This window comes from Anser brachyrhynchus, assembly GCF_964034855.1.
Source record: "Anser brachyrhynchus genome assembly, chromosome: 1".
Lineage (NCBI taxonomy): Eukaryota > Metazoa > Chordata > Aves > Anseriformes > Anatidae > Anser > Anser brachyrhynchus.
Genome location: NC_137694.1, coordinates 137,404,773 through 137,425,016, shown reverse-complemented (window position 1 = coordinate 137,425,016; position 20,244 = coordinate 137,404,773). Strand labels below are relative to the sequence as shown.

At 34.5% G+C, this 20,244-nt stretch overlaps 1 long non-coding RNA gene across 1 annotated transcript in view; it reads left to right on the top strand.

Moving 5' to 3' along the window:
* LOC308193159 overlaps positions 1 to 20,244 on the top strand; it is a 394,920-nt gene that overhangs the window by 17,803 nt on the left and 356,873 nt on the right. The gene's annotated exons all lie outside the window — the stretch shown is intronic.

Genomic DNA, 20,244 nt, shown 5'->3' with positions numbered 1-20,244 from the left:
CTAAACATAAAAATGCCTTAAATCAAAGATTTGAACCTTATACATAGTCTTCAATGCATGGTTTGAATATTTAACAAAAATAAATGAATATTTCTTTAAAAACAGATACTGAATTTATGGGTTTGCTAGTTCCCGAATCCACCTAAATGTAAATATAAAACTAGAGTTTACCTCCCTCCAGTGTAACAAACAATAGAACTCAGTTCAGTTCTAAGATAAATTGACTAACACTATGTGTGATATACTATATTTGTTATTTGATATTTGCTATTTGTTTCCCAATAATGAAAAATATATCCCTCTAAATTCCAAACTTAGGCAAACAGAAACTCTCACTCTTCCTTTCATCATAATTTTTGATTATTTTTTTCTTCAAATTATCAAGTTAGACTTTCCAACAGATGGGTTCAGAATATATTTTAAAGGACAAAATTATCAAGAAGAAATTGAGTGACACATAAATAAAATTAAATTGAAATAGAAATTTTCTTTAAACATACTCTTTATATAAGAATTGAAGTAAAAATACATTTTGTTAAAACTTACAACAAAAAAGATAAAATTCAGGAAATTTAAAACAGCTCTACAGATGATTTTTTTTAACTTTATGCAAACTTTAACTTTAATGCAAACACTGAATTTCTTGTAAAATCTCTATTTTATGTAAATCAAATACAAATCTTAAAATCCACTTCATGCTATTTTATCATAGCAAGTAAAAGTGGAATAGAAATTAATATTACTATGTAGATGAATTACAGCACAATGACAAGTGGAGAACAGCTGCAGAAAAACTGAAAGCAGCAGAACTATAGAAAAACAAAATGTAAAGTAACACATTTTTAGGAACTAACAGGATACTCTTATGAAAAACAGCATTTGCTTCAAATGTAAAAATGAGGGGAATTATATAAAATGTAGGGGAGGGAATATTCTATTCTACTTGTCATTTAATACTGCATGCAGCTTAATGCATAAAATAAAAAACAAAATAAATCATAAGTGTGCACATGCATATACATAAGTACACCTGGGAGAGCTGAACAGAGAGAACAATGATAGATTTAGAAAACACGACCGATCAGGAAAGATGAAAGGAATAGCATTTGCGAGCTTAAAGAAAAATAAGACTAGGTAAGTTACAAACATAATGAATAAGTATTGTCTTTGAAAGACAGATAAAGAGGATATCAGACGTAGGGGTCCCATGGCATGGAGCTGTGTTTGTGATACTGTAAGAAAATTATAGTCATATCTGTAGGCAAGGAGGTGATAGCTACAAAACCAAATTGCAAAAATGACAAAGCATAATGAAAAACTAGAGTTTGTGCTAAGGTATTGTCTTCAGAATGCCATACATTAATTCATATGAAACTAGGAATATTAGGTATGAGAGGATGATTTCAATTGGGCAGTAGAGGAGTAGGAAATGAAAAGAGATGTGGAAATTTCAGGAGTATTAAGCATTTTTTAAGGAACTGAAGTCTTTCTTAGACCTACTGGAATCATTGTGCATGTATTCATTTCACACTGTGCAGGGAGTGATGTCATGACTGATGCATGGATTTCTGTGCTGTAATTCAGAGTATTGGGGTCTTACAGATGCTCAATGCAATGCAGAAGTAGCAATGCTGGTTCATGATTCCACAGCTTCAACAGAGCAACCTGTAAGGTGCCTTAATATTTATCCATACAAATTGGCACATGACCTAGTCTGATTTCCTAACAATAAGGGGAACACTAAAAAAGTTTGTTTGTTTTTGTCTAGTTCTACAATGACTTTAATATCCTATGAAAAGTAAAATGTTAATGTGTGTTAGTTAAAACACAGACAAACAGGTTCCCAGATCTTTCTTTTACTCAGGTATTGGGAATAATATCTGGATTGAGGGAAATTGCAAGGCTTTGAGTCTACTTGCAGTTCTCAGTATAGTCCTTTTTCTGATCAGACCTTTAGAAGCAGCTGTATTTTTGCTGTTCAGTTTTTAAGTAACTGTATGGGTCTCCTGTATTCAACATGCAGAAATTACAGATCATTGCTCTGTGTTGTCAAAGATTCAGAAACATCTTCACCTAAGTCCTCTTTGGGAGACAAATATTTAAGAGGACTTGGAGCAATGCAGTTTATTTTTCTGATCTTCTTCTGAAACACCAAGGAAAAAATAGAAGTATCAACAGTAAGAGCATACAGACTGAAACTTTGTGCTTTTCATCATTACAATATTTTTAGAAACTCTTTGCAGATTGAAATTCCTTATTTTCACACAATGAAAAATTTAGCTACATGCCAACCATTATAAGCAAAAGAAATAAAATTCCTCTTTTACCAGGACCAGGAAAATAGCTAAAATATGTTGGTTTCTGTTTAGTATATCTGAAGTTTCATGTTAGTAAGGCGACAAACAAAGTAGAGACTATGAATTTTACAGGTGAGTGAATTAGAAGTTGTTAGCCAGTAGGATGGAACAGATGCTCTTTATGCAATTTACTCTGGTAGATACAGGTGTGAAAAGATAATTGCAGATTTCAGAAGGATGTATTCGTTTTCTCTAGCTACATGATATATATGCTTTGTTCTTTTTCGGCCCTATCCCATAGTCTTACTTCTGTAATTTACATTCATGACTACAACCTTTTTTCTAAAAATAGCAAGTCCCAGGACAGACAAAGCCTGTAGAGAGATTTGACAATTGGTTAGATCTGATTATGACATTAAAATGTTAAAATTCACCTAATTACCCAGCATACTTGCCTCAATTATTTATCCTATTAACCTGAGGCTAAAGATGCTGCATATGATACCAGTTTCTTTAGAGGTTAATCTCAATGGTTCTTTGTCAAGGTTAAAGGCTTGTTACAGCACAGACTACAGAAATGCCACTTTTCGTAACAGGCTGTCACATTTTTGTTCATTTTGCAATTTAAACTTGATAATATACTATTAAAAATAAATTGATCCATAATGGGTGTTTTGATGCAATTTTGACTATTTTTAAGAGCTCAATAGTATGAAGTCACCACATAGGAAAATGTAGTCAATGATGCTGGAAAACTAGCAAGTGTTCTGATGATTTCTGTGTAGTGGTGATTTTACCCTGTTAAGTTGCTATTTTGCCAACCTTTGTTTTAAGGTGAGGATCACAGATATCTGAGAGTAAATTGACTTTTCAGGATTACCTGCCCAAACCTGAAATACTCCCACGAAAAGCTCTTCTTTTTTCCCTGATAGCATAAGGTGTATGGGAAGATGAATTTCCTAATCTAGCTGGCCATGTTAGGTACCTGAAATTTGTCGGAACAAATGCTACTCAGACTTTCTAGAGATCACCCCAAGGTCCGTAGTTTCCTACAGCCAATTTTATTCATACCCTTCTATGGTGTCTGCCTTTATCACGTGTGCCAGGATTAACAAAGTTGTGGTGGTCCTACAGTCAAGCCACACCTCATGAAATTTTTCTCCATTGAATAAGGCTAACAACAGTTGTGTCTGTATGACAGCTCTGGGAGCCCTTCAATCCCTATACATTCCCTTCATTTCTTCATTCAGATGACTTCTATTTTGTCTTAATGATTTGATGGGAGAAGTGATATTGTTCACCACTATCCAGGAAAAAGCTGTCCCCTGTGCTGTTTTGGAATGGGTATTTCATAATACGCAGGTTTCCTGTGCATTTGAGAATTTTGAATCACCCAAATTCCAGTGTCTTCTTGACAAAGCATTCCCAGCAGTGGCTTACATAACTTTTTTCATAAATTATAGATTTGTTATAGATCTGTGTAGAATAATTTCCTAAGGTGACTTGGAAAATTAAACTGATATTCACATTTTAAAGAAAATGTACAGAGTTGAAGAAGCTTTCAGGGTGGAGCGTAGCTGCACTACCTAAGCATTCCCTAGGCCTCCAACCTTAGATGTTATCGTACAAGGGGAACCTGGTGTGCTGACTCTAAGGAACAGTACGGTGTGTAGAGTGGCATGGAGACACCACGGCTAGGCTGTGTGACAAGAGGAGGACTTGATTGTTCTTGTGCACACTGGGACCGATAAGATGCACATTTGCTACCCTGAGCCAAAGACCTGTCATGTTTTTGGCAAAATGCTGTACTCTAGTCAGCCTTGCTCATTATAATATCATTGTAATACCAAAATACACCTCTATCCCAAACGTTACATACCTCCAAGGTGCAACCACCCCTCACTGAGCACACTCTCTGAATTTCTTGGAGCCTATACCTTTAAAGAAAAGCAAGAAAACTTTTTTATCAGTCATAACCAAGATATGCATGACTAGAATCACTCAAGTTCCACCTAAAAGATAGAAAATAATATAAATTGGCTTAAGAGAGAGGGGATGTGAGGGAAGATACCATCGTGACTTCTGGGATCAGTCAATGGGCTGACTTTCACTTCTCTACCTCCCCCTCCCCCCTCCCCCCCGCCCCCCCCCATTGGAACATCTTTGGGTAAGATTTGGGTAAGATTTGGACACCTGGATATACCAAGTGTCTCCCCGGGAAATCTCTGTAGAGTCTTTGTGCCTTTTAAACATGTTAAGAGACAGACTGTGTACCTGTGTATTTTATGCATGCTAGCTTTGCAGATAGTGAATTTATTACCGGCAATCCAAAGAACCTGTGTACCTGTTGATGTAATATATTGCACTTAATTGCATTGTTCTCAGCCATGATAGTTCTCACTGGATGCGACTAGAGTGAGGGCGTGCTACGTTGTTGGTGAATCCGTGACCATGATAGTTCAGTACCCTGAATCCGACACCAGACCCATAACATTTTATTGGCTATACCCCTTAATGCGACAATCTGTTAAAAAGGAAAAAAAAAAGTATCTAAAAGTAAAGCTGTTTATTTATTTTTTTATTTTATTTGACACACACTATTGCAAATACTAATGCAGCAGCCAAATAAAATATTAGAAAATGACAGGACGACCTCACCTAAAACAAAAATAAAGCTTTTTCTTTGCACAAGAACCTATGAATTTAAGGAAACTTTTATTTAGTTTACCTAAACTTTAGGTCATAGCTTAGTTCGGTGAATAGGCATTTGCCTGCAGCCCTAAAGAACCAGAAATTAAAATTCCATTGAATAAAAGAGTGAAAAAAACATACAGAGAGGATTTTGTAATCAAAAGTCAATTTAATTTCCAGAAAATAATAGAAAATCAATGCATTATAGTAATTTATATATATACACATAAATTAATTAAAATTAATAAATTTACTTACTGGTTCAGATAGGAAACAAGGACATTGGAAATTTTTTCTACACACAATTAGAATCATAATTTCCTTTCAAAATAGCAGAGAAGTAGAAGCAGAAGGAGAAGATGAGGAAGAAGTGGAAGAAATAAGACAAATAGAAAGAAGAATGGTAAGACTTAGGGAAAAAAAAAAGACAGGAATGAGAATGTTTCTACTCAGAAGATAGGAAAGATACTTTCCAGTACAGTTTGTCTCTAGTTGCATAATAAACCATATTAGTCCACTTTTCTGCCCATTTTCTGTGACTACCAGTAACAAATCAAAGCTCTTATAACTAACTGTGTAGTTAAGAATTTCTTTCATGGGTCTCTTGGCTTGCTGAATAATTCAAGTCAATTCATTTAACAAGGCTTTCCTTGTAGTAAAGTACAGAAATATACTTTCCAATACGCGGTGACCTTATTTCATTATCCTCTGCTAATTTTTTTATAACAGGGACAAAAAGGCAGCTGCTAGGTAATATGGTGGAAAGCTCATCCCTCTGGTGCCATGGGAGCACCTCAAGACATGTCAGTGTCATTGTACTTGTATTATGAAAATAATAATAATATCTGATGTCTTTGTTGATATTTTAACAGTTCAAAGATACTATAAAAATGGATTTTTAATATATTTCTGAAGTAAAATTCACAATTAAAGAATGAGAAATAAATAATGCAATATGAATCCCTTTAAACAATGCTAATGCTTTATATAAGATTTGATGCTAAACTATTTTAAGAACTTAAAATAACATTCACTTTCTGAATTTGGTTTTAATTATTGTGTAATCCACTGCTCTTGTATTTTCCAGCCTGTATGAAGTGGTTGCTAATTACTCAAATGAAGGCTATAGAGTACATTTTGAAAGCAGATAATTTCTTAATGCTTAATATAAAATTAAATGATTTATAACATTTATTCAAAGGCAGTAAGAGCCTTATCCAAAATCTGATAAAAGCAAATTAGTTGATTTCAGCAGGTTTTCAGTCAGGACTCCAAAGAATGACTATGAGTGTCTGACTGAACAATGAATTAGGTGACCCTGAAAAATTCATTATGGAGTCTGAAAAACTGAAACTTGAAAAACTTAAAGTATTTAAGTAGGGCCCTTTTTTATGAAGACACTATTTATGACTGAGTTCAAAGGCATTGCAAAGTGTCTGAATCAAGTAAGTAGCTGTTAATGCTAGACCTAAGAAACTGACTTAAGTTTATGCAAGATAGATGTTGGAAATTACAGAGTGAGACTCAGCTCTGCATTCAGACCCATAAGTGTGAAGATGTCTCTGTGTGAGGTGGGTGCTCTCTCTGGGCATATGTGTTTTTGTAGCTCTGGTTATAGTTTAGAAGTCTTGCCACCTACCCAAATGTAAGTGTCACTGGAGGAGGAGATGAAGAGGTCTCTGGACTCCATATATTGTATTGACTAATTTGTCATATGAGATCTATATGGGAACTTAGAAGAGTTTTTACAGGCTATGTCACATCCTGAAAGTCAAAAGACTGAGCAGCGTGTTCTGTGTTAATGTGATTATGTGGCTATTTCATTAATGAGTGCCTCATTGCAGAGTGATGTTCTTTCCTGTTTATTTCTCTTTGACTTCATGGATACAGCATTCCTGTCTGTGCAATAGGTAAGCATCAAATGGCAGGAATGGACACAAACTTCACTATATATATATATATATTATTTATATATATATATATTATAATATTATTTATATATATTATATATTATATATATTATGTTTTTGTACTTTGCAGAAGTACTTAGGTTAGTGTTATGGCTATATGCAATCAAAAATAGCAAAATCCATTGTTTCTACATGTCTGTGCAATTAACTGCACCAAAAATAAATGGTCAGTAAGTAATGGGTCAAAATGTGATAGTCAAGATACTTGTCCAGACAATTGTCCATACAGTAGATATTAAAGTATTAATTAAATGTGGAAAGTATTATGGGAAACATACTCAGGAAAGCAAACAATTTGCTATATTCCTGAAAAAGGAAATAAAATACATAGGAAATTACCATGTGGTCCGATGTAAATGTTCAAATACAGAAGGGTGTTTGTTGGTTTTGTTGTTGCTGTTGTTTCAGATCTTTATTATCTCAGATAGACACTCTGATAAAACTAGATAGATGCTGACACTGGAAACTCCATAATATGTGATCTGAATCCAGACTGCCATTTTCAAATGAGGAATTGAGTCTGTCTGCCTGCTGGTACTCCCTGAGAACAGATACATCTGATTAACCTAGCATTGCAATGTACCATTACTGTGCCATTGCACTTAATGAAGTTAGCTGAAAAAGTATTATTTTTTCATCCTGGGAAATCTAATACTTACCAATAAATGAAGTCTGGGCTCCAGGAGGTTTCTGTAGTACAGCACACTTTACAACTAAAAGTCTGACAAAAGAAATAGGGTGGCTCTAAAATTTAGAAATTGCATTGATCTACATTGAAGCCATAATCTACACATACCTGCTTACTGGAAGACAAGAAAATTTCAAAACTAGCTCTTTTATTTACTTCTAAACATAATAAGTATCTTACTTGTTATGAGAACAAGTTCAACAGGTTAAAATGACAACGGTTCATAAAAGTTACTAATAATTCTGAGCCAGTCATTTCCTTTTATGTCATTTTAGAGAATGTCTGATGCTATAAACATAGCATAGTAAGATACTCCAGCAAAATGTTATTCACATTTTAAATTTTATTATCAAAATCTTTAATTTCACTGTTGCCCTAGGGATTAGGAAACATGCCTAAATCTGGAACGAAAGCAGACACTGTTGGAATCTTCACATACAAAACATCTGCTTTCGAGGCTGATATTATATTATTGATGTATTTAAAACGTTTTTGCTTGTTGTTAACATTTTTAGTTATCAGTTTTTAATTGCATTCAAATTTTAGGAAAAAATGGGGGAAAAATACTACTAGCATTTCTTGTCCAATGCAGTTGTGATAGTTTGTCATTCTAAACGTGTTCAAATGATTCTGCACTATGCAGATCAGGTCTGAATCACAGCTTCATAGTAAATCTTAAATATCCCACACGTATAAGGTATCTAAAGAGATTTTGGACAGCTTCTGCAGAACTATAAATTCCAATGTTTCACCCTCATGGAGATTTTAGATACAGCATCTGAACCCTTATGTTCCATTAGCAATTCTTGTTTAAATTTAAATAAAATGATTTTTCAGAATATTTTCTTGCCCTTTTACCAACTTAGCCAGTAATTTTGAGCTTTATATATGTCTCAGTTGCATAGAAAGCTTTCATCAATAAAAGTTATTAAATCATTCCAGAAGAACAGAATATTTGTAAGGTTTCACTGCTTTCATTTCCAAACATCCCATAAGTGATTATCATTTTATGTAATATAAAATTGTCTTTAAATTTTGTTTTGTAATTTCTATTTTACTATTTTCAGTTGTAAAGAAGAGAGTTCTTATTTATTCATTTAAACATTTTTTTTCTTTAGCCAAAATTTTATTTTTACCAAGAAAATTAATTCTTAAAATGTTTATCGGTCTAGGACCATTTGGTTTTTCTGTAACATAACAGCCATAAGTACTTTTCCCTGCTATATTTGAACCAAACTCATCTACTGGCCTACTGAACTTGGAAGAAATCTGTAATATTTTAGTGTAATATTCACTTCTGAGGTACCAAAAATTTATTACAACTATTTTTTGGATTAATTCTTTCAAGATATAATAAATAAGATCTCCTTGTTCTTCCATTTTCTGTCCAGCTAGTATAAATTTGACAAAATTCTTTACTGCTGGAAATACCTTGTGCATTCTTTGGTCATTTTCGAAAATACCTTTTGTGTTGGGGCACCAGTAATGACATGACAACAGCTCACATTGAACTAGAATAAGAAGCCCTCTTCATGTCTTGACCAGAACAGCTATTTCCAGTCACCTCTTTCACTTGAAATGGTACTGATAAAAATAAATAAGGAAGAAATTACTCTGAAGCAGACAAAAGAAAATATGATAGCTAACATGGGAAAAGGAATGATGCCGGGAAGAAAGGAAAAATAGTGGTTTGAGTATTATTCTAATGTTAACATCAGAACCAAAGAAGAAAAGAATATGAGAGATGTAAGGCCTGTGATTCTTTTCAAGATTTTCTGCTTATAATGTGAAATCCTGTGTAATGACACTCATTTGAGGTCCACAGGCCAGTTTGTATAGCTGGAATTCACATGATTAACATAACAAAACAAAACAAAAAAATGATGTCACTGCTGTTCTGTCAATATTTGTTCTTATTTTTTCTACTCTGTTCAGTTAAATAAATGAAATTTATGTGTACAAGCATTTGCTTCTGTTTCAAAAATGCACCAACATATCTTTTAACTTTGGACTTTTCTTTGAATTTCCCAGCCTCCTCATGTTTGCTTTAGGGATTATTTTAACACTCTTTTTTTTTTTTTTTTTTAAGTGTTAGATTACACTAACCTTACCACCATAACTATACTGTTTATTGTAAGTCAAGGTATACTAGACTTGCATGTAAAAACAAAAGTTTGATACAGTATATACACTCACATTTGCCTGAAAATCTTTTCTAGAGATCTTATTGGCATCAGAAAAGCAAGAAACCTGTTCTAGCAAATCAGCTGGATACCAACCATGGTAAGAAACTATAAAATGCTAACCATTTTGACAATTAGGTCTAACAAAGACAAAATTGCTCCTTAATTTATGCATAAAATACATCACAGAAATAATAATAATAATAAAACCATTTTTAACACTGTGTTTCAACTACCTCTAACTGCACTGATCAAATTTCCTTCCAGCCAATTTCCCAACAAAAGATGGTGACTGTTCATTTTTATTTTAATTTCAAAATTTGGGCTCTTTTATGGCTGATACATTCATATGTCTGTCTAGAAGCTTCAGAAAGGCTTCAGCTTTAGGCAGTGTAGACATTTGTGTATCTTCTCAAAGCCCTTTTCACTGATTCTTATTTTTAGAATTAAATTTGATACAAAATTTATAAAAATTGCTTAGAAAAAAAAAGTTATAGAAACAAGAATAAAAATAGGAATTAAACACATATTTGTGATAAATATATACTAAATTAATTATGAGTCTCCTGATTAATTAGGGCTTTTGATTTTCTCTCCTTTTCCCTCATTTACAGTTTTACTAACTGAAATCAATGCTACAATCTCAGATTTCATACTAATGCTTAAAACATTAATCGAAATCTTGACTATGAGATATGATCAAGATCAAGGCCATCAAATCACAAATGAAAGGAAAATGTTTGTTTTTGTTTTATAGTATAGAGTTTGTTATTTTTTTAGCTAGCTTCACAAACTTTGGAGCCTTCCTCCAGATTGTAGTGTGTATAAGAACACAGTCCATTATGTAATATGCACTAATGATGAAGTCTTTGTTAAACAAAGTTTTAATTGTCTTTGTTGCACTTGTGCCTAAGACACAATCTCATCTTCAAAATGTCCTTGCACACAGTTGTTCTTCATTTAGAAATTCCTAGTACAGATTAAAAAATTCTTATCCCACCCTGTAACTCGGGGTTATTCACTCTGCTGTCAGACTTTGAAAGATTCACATTATAAATATTTTCCCTTCTCTAACTTTAATTTGGGCATTAAAAGAGAACTTTTTTTTTTCCCTCAAAGTAAAGGACAAAATTATCCATCAAAACTAGGTAACATTCTAGGTAATGTTTTGAAATTCTAAATGTAGAGACTGCTAGGATATTTTTAAGCTCACTCCTCCTCCAATACAGTCAGACACTAACCAAAAATGTTGATGATTTTGCACTGATTGTTCTCAGTGCAAAATAGTTCATTGTTCTGTTCAAATTTTGTATTGATAAAACGTTTTTTTTCTACCTTACCTAAAGTTTGGTTGTACTAATTTAATTTAAAAATATTGAAGATATGACATGAAATACTGATGTAATATAATGCAAAATTTCTGTTTAAACCTTGATACTATACTTTTGATACTACTGGTATCCATTTGTCACATAGTTTCAAGATATCATAGTGAGGCAAAAATTGCTAAGTAACTACAAAATTTACCATTTGTAATCTTACTTAATTTCATTTAAATATTCTTCATAGTCTGACACCGAGAGATATGTATCTCTCCAATGTGTTTCCTGTTGTTAATGTAATCTGTAGATTGCAGCAATAAGGAAATTGTATGCGCTAGTGAGTAAAATGAAAATTCATCAGTGTATTCTCATTATTTTTAAATTAGCTCTAGACCAATACTAAAAAAACTTTTATTAAGATGTTTTGCATCTTGGTATTAATTTCTAATTATTAGTCATAGTAAAAAAAAGTACAGGTATGTGGCCATTTGAGATATGAGATTTCTTTATTCTCTTATTTGTTTTAAATAAGCTATCACTGCAAAATAAATTCATGTTTTATAAACATATTTCTTTAAAGTTTTTAATGTAGATTTCTGCATTTAGAATTTAATACATCTTGATTAGTTACACATAAATTTATTAATATAAGATTCTGTTATCAAATGTTTATGCTTCAAAGAATAAGTGCACTGAATTAAAATTAACACTTGTGTTTTTTTTTTTTAATTTTGAGAATCTATACTATTGTTATACTGTATGGCATATTTTAGATGAGAGAAACTTATTTAATGTCTTTATTGAGGTAACACCTCAAATGAGCATCATCCTCATGTTAAGTGATGTGCTAGACCACTTAGATGACACTCAGGTTGGAAATTAGGAGAAATTTCTTCTCAGAAAGAGTGGTTAGGCATTGGAATGTGTTGCCCAGGGAGGTGGTGGAGTCACTGTCCCTGGGGGTGTTTAAGGAAAGGTTGGATGTGGTACTCAGGGACATGGTTTACTGGGTAATATTGGTGGTAGGGGGATGGTTGGACCAGATGATCCTGAAGGTCTTTTCAAGCCTTAATGATTCTATGATACTCTCTGCTATAAACTGCTTATAACATATAAACCTTTAAATACTGCAGTACTTACATAGGCGGACCACTCGGACATTCCCGTATGTATTTCAAAAGCTCTAGGCAGGGAATTATAAAAGGTGTTAATAAATCAGAAAATAAACACTGGGAAGGTCACAGAAGTACATTTTACATTCATGTTTGCTAAAATATACGAGGCATTAAAATTCTGATTCTACATTTTTATGACAATGACTGTAATGAGAACAGAAAATACTATGAGCCTAATCTATTCTCCTGACAATTTAAATATAACTGTAACCTAGTTGTTATCTTGCACTTCTTCTCCAATTCCATAAATAGGGAAGGTCATAACAATAGTGAAAATACATTAGAGAATTTAAACCCTGACATTTTCCTAAACTGGAGGACTAAAAGAACATGTGGATAATGTTACATAATTTTCTTTAGAGGAAGGAATTTGGAATAGTAGTTAACCTCTCAATTTTTATTATTAATATTTTTGTGTGACATTTTTCTGCTTTCTCTTTTCCTTTCAGATCACATAACCAAAATATGTAGTTCATTTAGCATGTTTTATAATTAACACATAAGAATGGGCATAACCTTTCTGTGACAATATTCTTTACATCCTAGGACCAGAATTCAAAGGATTTTCAACATTTTCTGTACATTAATTTTATTGTTGTTGTTGTAATAATGGACACATTCTGCTTACCCAGGCTTTTTGTTTGAAAAGTAGAGGTTAAATCTATGCTTCCAATACTTAATTGAATTGGGATATACCCCCCAAACTAATCCTTTAAAAATTGTCCTTTCAACAACATTAATATGTTGGTTTACCTCTGAGACACCTTTGTTATTTCACTTAGTTATATCTGAATGCTTATAAACTTTCAGGAATGTTTTTTAGTGCCATGCATTATGAACATCATGGATTCCTGCAGCACTCAACTGCACTAAGTATAGAGGTATAAATTACAGACCCTACAGATCATACACTAGAGCTATCTTTTCCGTATTATACAAGTTCAGCAAAAATCATTTCTCCAAGGTCTGATCTTGTCCATCACCACAGCTCTTGGGTTTATTTCTCCATAAATACAGACTGTTTCTGAATAGGGTTGTTGATGTCTGTTTATAAATAATAAAATGTGTATGCAGAGAGCAGTTGCTATCCAGCAGTTTGAAATACCAGGTCAGACCTGTAGAAGTTGCTGGTGAGTTGTTGAGAAGGGTTCTGATCACTGTTATTACAGAGCTAGATAGTTTTAAGATAAATATAAGGCTGTTAGTTATAAGGCTGTAGATAGTTAAGCAGAATTATTGCTGCTCTTTAAGCCAAGTTCTTCATACATCACTGAGGAGGTTAACACACTCTCAAGACCATCTTTTTAATTACATTTCAACTACAGCTGTACTCACTAAAGCAATTGCATAGCTGAATTATCTTTTGTGACCTGAGTTCTCTGCTCTTCTGAACTGGGATTATTCTGCATATTTGGGGGAATTTTTCTCTCATTTAACTGAATGTTGTTGTGGTGTTGACTGTCTTAGATATATTTATTAAAGTTCTTTCTAAACTCATCAGTGGTGAAGGTATATCAAATTTGTAACAAGAGCTACTCTAAAACAGAGAGACACTACTACTCTGATAGCATTCACAGAATCACAGAATGGTCGAGTTTGGGAGGAACCTCTGGAGGCCATCTGGTCCAACAACCCTGCACAAAGAGGTTTCCCAGGACCGTGTCCAGATGGCTTTTGAAGATCTCCTAGGAGGGAGACTCCACAACCTCTTTGGGCAATCTGTGCCAGTGCTCAGTCACCTACACAGTACAATGTGCTTTCTGATGTTCAGAAAAAATCTCTTGTGTTCCAGTTTGTGCCCATTGCCTCTTGTCCTGGCACTGGTCACCACTGAAAATAGCATGGATTAATCCTCTTTGCAAACTCATTTTGGGTGTTTATACACACTGATAAGGTCCCCCCTGAGCCTACTCTTCTCCAGGCTGAATAGTCCCAGCTCTCTCAGAGGAGAGATGTTCCAGGCCCTTGATCATCTTGGTGGCCCCAAGCTGGACTCCTTCCAGTATGTCCTTGTCTCTCTTGTACTGGGGGGGCCCAGAACTATGCACAGGTGTAGCGTTATGGCTTTATTTGCTACATTTCACAGAAACACAGAATCACAGAATGGTTGAGATTGGAAGGGAGCTGTGAAGGTCATCTAGTTCAAACCCCCTGCCAAGCAGGATCACCTAGAGCACATTGTGCAGGATGGCATCCAGGCGGGTTTTGACTATCTCCAGAGAAGGAGACTCCACAACCTCTCTGGGCCACCTGTTCCAGTGCTCTGTCACCCTCACAGTAAAGAAATGCCCTCTCATATTCAGCCAGAACTTCCTGTGCTTCAGTTTGTGCCTATTTCCTCTCATCCTGTCACTCGGCACTACTGAAAAGAGACTGGCTACATCCTCTTGACACCCTTCCCTCAGATATTTATACACATTGAGGAGGTCTCCCCTCAGTCTTCTCTTTTCCAGGCTAAACAGGCCCAGTTCTCCCAGCCTGTCCTCGTATGACAGGTGCTCCAGTCCTCTGATCATCTTCGTAGCCCTCCTCTGGACTCACTCCAGTAATTCTATGTCCCTCTTGTAATGGGGAGCCCAGAACTGGACACAATACCCCAGGTGTGACCTCACCAGGGCTGAGTAGAGGGAGAGGATCACCTCCCTTGTCCTGCTGGCAACACTCTTCCAAATGTAGCCCAGGATACTGTTGGCCTTCTTGGCCACCAGGGCACATTGCTGGCTCATGGTCAGCCTGCTGTCCACGAGGACTCCCAGGTCTCTCTACAGAGCTGCCCTCCAGCACATTCGCCCCCAGCCTGTATCCATGTTGTCTAACTACAACTTCCTTGGTACACGATAAACACTAAGGAATTGACACAAAGTGACACACCCAATATTCTCTTTCCTTATCAGAGTGGAAGAAAACATGGATCTCCTTATAGTATGTAATTTTAGTACCAATGAATTTATCCCCAGAATATCTAAAACCAAATCTGCAATATATATATATATTTTCATTCAGCCATATTTTTGTTTGTTTGTTTGTTCATTTTATGGAATAGTAGCTACAGTTGTAATTAAGTCTAAATTATTAGTGTGTGTTTTATTTCCTTTGAACTTGGATCCCATTCCCATGAAGATTTATGCAAATTAAAAAGCTCAAGTACATTATCAAAGAGGCTCCCTTACACCACTTAGTTTTCAGTGCTAGAACAATAAGGTGTAATTTCCTGTAGAACTACTATTTCACCAAACCAGCCAAAGAACCAACTAAAAAGTTTCTTTAATTTTTAATACTATTTCTACTTTTTCCTATCCATTATAGAAAGAGAAGTGTATACTTTAGACACATTAAAGTTTAGCACTTTGATGCAAATTTTATTTGTAAAACAAATGGGTGTGAAGAAATATCTTTCCTCTTTAAAGATGTCTGGTTTTATCCTCATTTAACTTGAAACTTTGATTTCATTTTTAAAACTTTGATTTCATGTTTATAACCCACAAAAACAATATTGATGTTGCGATGGAATTTGAAGTGCACAATGCATTGCTTAGCTTAAAAATATTTTAAATTATTATTTGAAGACAACTGAAAGTCTACGTCCCACCCAGGGCATGGATAGAGCCAAATCCATAAAATACTTGGGAAAAACTTCAGGAGATTTGAGTGAAAGAGGTTGGATTCACAGTAAGAATAGACTTTCAATATCAAATCCATATTTGTCACCTGTATCCAGGTCCGCATTCCAATTATATTGACTTTACATTTTTTTACATTTGTAAAAGTTTTGTTTTGATTTCAATTTTGTTGCTTTGCATATGGAACTGTGTGTAGAGTAGGATAGTGTTTTATGTGTGTGAAGACTATTAAATTTTCCTTGCTAATAATACACAGCTTTGGCTTACGACTTTGAAAATTTTTAAATATTGGACCATCATATCAAGACATCATAATGCATTGGAAAGTTATGCTCATACTACCATTTGTTGTTGTTTTTCTATTACAAAGTGGTTTGTTTGTTTGTTTGTTTGTTTTTCTAACCCCCTGCAAAATTACGGTTTCTACACAATTGCCTTGAAAAGCTGGATGGTAAAATTACAGGCACAAAGTAAGTGCTGGGGATCAAAGTTTTTTTGGGTAGTCATTTAGGCTAGCCTTGGTAGCTCGACTGAGCACATTACCTGTGAGATAATCTCTAATGTTATTTATGGTTGTGTGAGTTTCCTCCATTCAGAGCGTAGGACACCTGTAGAAAACTTGGAAAACAGAACATAGATATGAATAAAGATATGTTCTTTGGTATCTCAGTTTAAGCAATTTGCTCACACAGATTTGTTTTCTGAGATGCTCATCACTTGTCTGTGTCAGTGTAATTATTTGAACTTCCATGCAATTATCTGAAATATTGGTATTTTTGTTGGGCAATTGCCTGCTGAGAGTTTAGGCTGATATATTAAAAATTCAACATGTTGTCTGTTGATAAGATGTTCATCAAACAGCATATTTATAATATTTTTGTCACTAGTACTTAAATAACCAACCAGTAGAACAGAGAATAAAAAAAAAGAGATGCTGTAAAGGTGACACTTGCTTTTGTGAAAACGTTTTTAATTTGTTATTCAATTATATTAAAAAAAATGAAGGAATTACAGAAATATTTAATGCATTTATTTTTCCAGCAACATTCTCTCAAACTCTTCAATTTTCTTATAAGACACAATAGAGGATAATCAAACTACTTCATAGGTACAGATTCCACATACTGAAACAAATTAAACAAATACAGTGTATTAAGATGAGCATGAAAGTTCAGAAGTGCCATAAGAGATTCACATAGGACTGTTTGCTAGTGAGATACCTCATCTAGCTGCCTGTCATTATAAGTGTGTTCCCTGTTTCGTACGCAAATCATAAACTCCCTGGGACAAAAGGTATTTTCAAAATTGTATTTATATGGTATGAAGAAAAACAGTTTGTGGATGTGGTGAAAAACTGCAATTCATTAAATATTTCCACATAATTATTATATAATTATATAATATTTCCACGTTCATTAAGTATTTCTACATAATATTTCCACATTTAACTGTTAAAATTATATCTCTCAACATAATAAAAAGTGTCATATAGCTGAAAAAAAGAGCGATTAAAACCATTAATTAAAATATGTATTTTTTTCTATTACACTCAAGAATACTGTTGCTTTGGAAGTAAATGGACATCTGTATTTAAAGACTTGTTATGTTCCTTCATATTTATTGCATATGTTCATAGTAAAGTATTGCTTTAGCACTTTTCTGCCAAGAAACTTATTGTGCTTCACTAGTGTGCATGTTTATAGTCTTATCACTGCATGTTTATAGTCTTATCACTGACAGAATGCATGAAGAACCAGAAAATCCCTTCCTTGTGATGTCAGTTATGAGACAAGAATATAGCACAAAATGCAGTGACACAATTTTAATTCACTGATGTGAAATGTTATGTTGTATAGTTCTTGTGAGCACGTTTCTTTTTTGTTTTAGCTTATGTATTTCTAGATACAGAAGGTGTTGGCTTTTTTTTTCTCATGGTTTTTTTTTTCTTTTTCTTTTCTTTTGGGGGGGTAAATCAGTTATTTTTCAGAGCACAAAAATAATCAAAAAAAAAAGAAAAAGAAAAAGAAAAGGAAAAGAAAAGAAAAGAAAAGAAAAGAAAAGAAAAGAAAAGAAAAGAAAAGAAAAGAAAAGAAAAGAAAAGAAAAGAAAAGAAAAGAAAAGAAAAGAAAAGAAAAGAAAAGAAAAGAAAAGAAAAGAAAAGAAAAGAAAAGAAAAGAAAAGAAAAGAAAAGAAAAGAAAAGAAAAGAAAAGAAAAGAAAAGAAAAGAAAAGAAAAGAAAAGAAAAGAAAAGAAAAGAAAAGAAAAGAAAAGAAAAGAAAAGAAAAGAAAAGAAAAGAAAAGAAAAAGTGCCTCAAAGGATGACATTCTAATGTTTTGTGAGGACAGATTGTTCATTAGCTTCATATTCAATACTTCTCTTTATTTTCTTTCAAAGTGTACCCATGCTGCTTATGGCAATCTGTGCTGGAATGAACTTCAGTCTCCTGGTCCCAAGCTGAGACAGGCTCTGCACAGAAAGATGTGAATTTTCTTTTTAATCTCTTGCTTTATGTTTACTAAATTATTTAAATTTTTTGAAAGGATAGTTGATGCTTATTATACAATGAGGCAATAACATTAGTTGCACAGTTTTAAATTATGAATAAATGAATTCTTAATAAACATTGTTGCATAAATAAATGTATATATATATATATAGGACAGAACATAAAAGCTATATAAAATCATCCTGAACTTTAATTTCAAGTGGATTTTTACATTTTTGGTCAAAACCAGAAAGCCTTTGTTGTGGTTTAACCTGTCTGGCAGATAAGCACCACACAGCTGTTCAACAACCCTCACCCCTCCCTCTCTGGGATGTGGGAGGGAATCAGAAAGAAATGAAAGCCCGCGGGTTGACATAAAGACAGTTTATTAGGACAGAAGATAAAGGATAATAATAATAATAATGATAATAGTACTACAACTAATAATGTGTACAAAACAAGTGATGCACAATGCAATTGCTCACCACACGCTGACCGATGCCCAGCTTCTCCCCAAGCAGCCGGTCGCCCCACCCCAGCTAGCCACCCCTATATATAGTTTATCATAACATCAGATGGTATGGAACACCTCTTTGGCCAGTTTGGGTCAGCTGTCCTGGGTCTGTCCCCTCCCAGCTCCTGCTGTATCCACAGCCTGCCTACTGGCAGGACAGTGTGAGAAGATGAAAAGTCCTTGGCACTTTTGTAAGCACTGCTCTGCAACAACCAAAACATCAGTGTGATATCAACAATATTCTCATCCTAAATCCCAAACAGAGCACCATATCAGCTACTAGGAGGAAAATTAACTCTATCCTAGCCAAAACCAGGACACCCTTGCAATTAATAGGAAGTTCATTAACTTCACTGAATTCTGGGTATGGTCCTAATCAAGTTTTTTTTTAGAGATACATATTTTACCATTTTCCCACAGCAGTTTGATGATTGTCATTATTTGAATTAGTTGTTCATATTGAATGCATGACCTGGTCATCATCTGTTGCTTATATAGTTGTTTTCTGATGACTAAATCCTTTTCCAGAGGAAACACTTTAAATATCATATCCAGTCACTCTTAGTCCCTAACACCTCCCCGATACATTGTAGTCCACAAGGAGCATAGAACTGGGAATTCTGGAACCTTCCTGATCCATTGTAGTCCACAAGGAGCATAGAACTATGAGTTCTGGATAGACACAGTAAAATTTGGTTTTAAAATCTAGATCTAGATAGATTGGAACATCGGGTGGTCAGCAATGGCATGAAGATCCACAAAGGAAAATGCCAGTTTCTGCACCGTAGAAGGAGTAATCTCACAATGGGAGATGGGTGGCTGGAGATCAGCAGAAAAGGATCTGGGGGTGCTTGTCAACAGTAGGCTCAGCATGAGCCAGCAGTGTGCCCTGGCAGCCAAGAGGGCCAACCACATTTCGGGATGCATTAAACACAGCGTAGCCAGCTGTGATCATTGGTGCACCCTCATCTTGAACATTGTGTGCAGTTCTTGGCTCCACAATATAAAAAGGATGTTAAGGTTCTAGAAAGTTTCCAGAGGAGGGCAACAAATCTGGTTAAAAGAGCTGGAAGGCATGTCTTGCGAGGAGAGGCTGGGCTGGGTTGTCTAGTCTGGTGAAAAGGAGGCTGAGAGGCAACCTCAGTGCTCTCTACAACTTCGTAAGGAGGGGAAGCAGAGAGGGAGATGCTGGTCTCTTCTCCCTGGTAACCAACGACAGGATGCACAGGGACAGTACAAAGCTGTGCCAGGGAGGTACAGGCTGGACATTAGGAAAAAAATCTTTTACCATGAGTGTG